Source organism: Vombatus ursinus, unplaced genomic scaffold (assembly GCF_900497805.2).
Source record: "Vombatus ursinus unplaced genomic scaffold, bare-nosed wombat genome assembly UNPS02014158.1, whole genome shotgun sequence".
Classification (NCBI taxonomy): Eukaryota; Metazoa; Chordata; class Mammalia; order Diprotodontia; family Vombatidae; genus Vombatus; species Vombatus ursinus.
In genome coordinates, this window is record NW_020953936.1 from 1,285,372 (window position 1) to 1,288,281 (window position 2,910).

General features: G+C 37.5%; 1 pseudogene; it reads right to left on the bottom strand.

Annotated features, from left to right (window-relative positions):
• Positions 1 to 258: 258 nt before the first annotated feature.
• On the bottom strand, positions 259 to 844 carry LOC114040854 (annotated as a pseudogene).
• Between the last annotated feature and the right edge of the window lie 2,066 nt (positions 845 to 2,910).

The following is a 2,910-nucleotide window of genomic DNA, read 5'->3' on the forward strand; positions in this document are numbered from 1 at the left end:
CCCTTCTAACCTGAGAAACAATTCTTTTCCTTCTTTGGTCCTCTTTTTTTCTCAATATAACTATGAAACTCCATTTTGTTCTCCTTAGCTTTCCTTAGCAGCCTTAGTTCATTCTGAGCTTTAGTATTCCTCACACTAGTTTTAAAGGGCCATGCCAGTTTTGTGTTCATCCTCTCTTACATATTCTTGCTTTCATCTTCTGCATTTGGCCTTTTCAAGACCATGTTGGTTGATGAATTCACTGTGCATACACATTAGTTACCAAAGACAACTTCTCCTTCTCTTCCTCCTTAGAGTTTGCTTTTCCCCATATTTCTTTGTAAACTCTTCAGCGTTCTTACAGAATTTTTTTTATGGTCCTTAGAGTACTTTTCAGCTAGGTCAACCTGAAGGGGGTGCTCAGACTTGGGGGTCATTCACCAGTGCTAGTCACTGGAGAGACTAGATGACTTGGTCAGTTTTGGTTGCTGGCTTCTAGTTTTCAGTGCTAATTACTAGCAGACAGACCTGCCCTTTTTCATCAATGTTAGGGTGGTAAATTTTTTTTAAAGTGATCCTAGGTAGTTTGAATGGAGACTCTGCTGGGAAGTTGATTTTGATTCTGAAGGCTCCCTTGTCATATGGAGGGTTGTCAGAAACGATGAGCTCTTGCCAAGTCAATAAATTAGCTTCTTCAACTTGGATGTTACAGAAGTTTTTCATCCCACACTCGAGGACTTCTTTCAGCTCCTTCAGCAGCCTCCTGCTGGCTGCCACCTTGGGTCTGGTGCTGCTGCTGCCCCACCAGTCCTTTCCCTTCTATGGAAAGAAGAAGTAGGGGGTGGGTCCTCTGGGGTACCTCCATGTCATTCTCCACCCTCTGATTTCCTGACACCACTCACAATTCCTCTCTGCAATTTCAGATTCCTTTTCTAATTGTAGCTTCACATTGAATATTTTTTTTCAGTCTTACAACTTGGAAAGTGGAGAACCATTCCTTGAGTCTCCTGACTTTCTCTTTTAGGAGGTAAAAGAGCTATCATTTTGAGCAAAGGTAATGTTCTCTTAGCCATGACGAATAAAAACATCACACTCTCTGTTGTAGGTTATTGCAAAATTTGCCCTGCTCTTCATATTTGGTGAAAGTGAGATTCTCAGTTCTTTAACATTTTTACTAGCAACTCCCCCATAGAATTCTATGACAAACTACTTGTGGGGGTCTTCTACTCTAAAGCTGTCACTCTTCTCAAAGGATTAGCAACTTTTCACTTCATTAGCATCTTGACAGCCACACTCAATTGTATTTACCTTGTCTTATCTTAGCTTATCTTTTCTTTCCAATTTGTCCTAATGACCTCCTCTACCAGTTCTTCTCAGATCCTTCTACTCAAGTACAATCCCTCTTCAATTCTAGCCCTTATCTTCCTTCCACTCGAGGTCTTCCTCTTCCATTATTCTTAGTTCTTCTACTTCTTCCTCTCTTCTTTTCAAGACTTCTGAAAGTTCCCTTTCCACAAAATAATCTCTAGCCTTTCTCACAATTCTAAAACACTCCAAGTCTCCTTTGCACTTCTAATTTTTTTTCAGCTCAATTCTTCCCTAATGCACATAGCTTTCTCTAACTGAATTTGGAAGTAGTCCTGGGCAGGTAATACACCAAATTAATCCATCAGTGCGTATATGTTGGGAGGCATTGCATATGAATAATAAGTTGGGCCCAGAATTGCATAGGAAATAAAGATTGGGACAGACATCACTTGGGAATCTGTGTAGCACTTTCCATGATTTTTTTTTTTAGATAACATCTTCCTATTTCACTAAGGCAGTACGTGTAGGGTAGCTTGACTCCATTGCTGATAGTATAAAAACTTTGACCTGTTCCATTTTCAACAGGAGTCAGTTCTCCTCTCTTCAGGGAACTTCATGTTACGCTTCTCCCCCTGCTATAGGAGCTCACCATATTGATAGACCTAGTAAAAATTGAAGTGATTGACTTCAACCCAACTTCAGCTTAGAACCCCAAATTCAAATGATCTGCCAGCCTCAGCCTTCCCAGCATCAGATCTTAAATTTCTTCCTGACACAAAATCCTGTATTTTAAATACAAATATACTTCTGTGATGCTATGTGGTTGTGTATCATGGACCATTTGGATGACAAAAGAATAAAAATTGCAGGTGACCCAAAGCATACCAAAGGAGTTTTTAACAAAAATTAACCCTGGAAAAAAAGAGTAAACATAAGCATAGTTTATCACTTTGCCACATTAGCAAAATACCATTTTGATGGAGTAAGAGTGCCTAATGAAGACAACAACCATCTGTTAACTGGACAAACCATTAGGTTGAGAATAAAAATGTCAACACAGGAACAATCTACTAATTTGTTGATTGTTTATGTACATTAGCCATGCCATCTGTTGGAAGTATTCTTGGTAATAAGTGTCTCATGGTGAGAAATGGTCTTCTGACTTGCAGTGTATATACTGTAATCCATAGATAGTAGTTTGCCTTTATGGTATTTTGACCTCCTCAGGCAGAGATACTTCAATGTTTAATTAATAATGTTAATGTAATTATTTTGGTTCTTAATATTCTGTTACTATATTAATTAGTTATTACCTTAATTAATTATATTAGTTGTAGTTATATTCATTAATTATTATTAATTATAATTATTATGCTAACCTAAACACAACAATAAGAAAAATTTATCTGATAAATATTGCTTAGCACCTTTTCTTTCTAAGGTGAATATTGCTATTTTAAAGGTATTTTTAAAAAAAGCAGCATGGTTTAATGGGAAAAGAATACTGGGCTTAGAATCATAAGATCTGCCACTTCACAGAATACTAGGGCTAAAAGAGACCATAGAGATCATCTTGTAAACCTATACCTGAACCACAACTGTTCTCAACAAGTCTATAATATC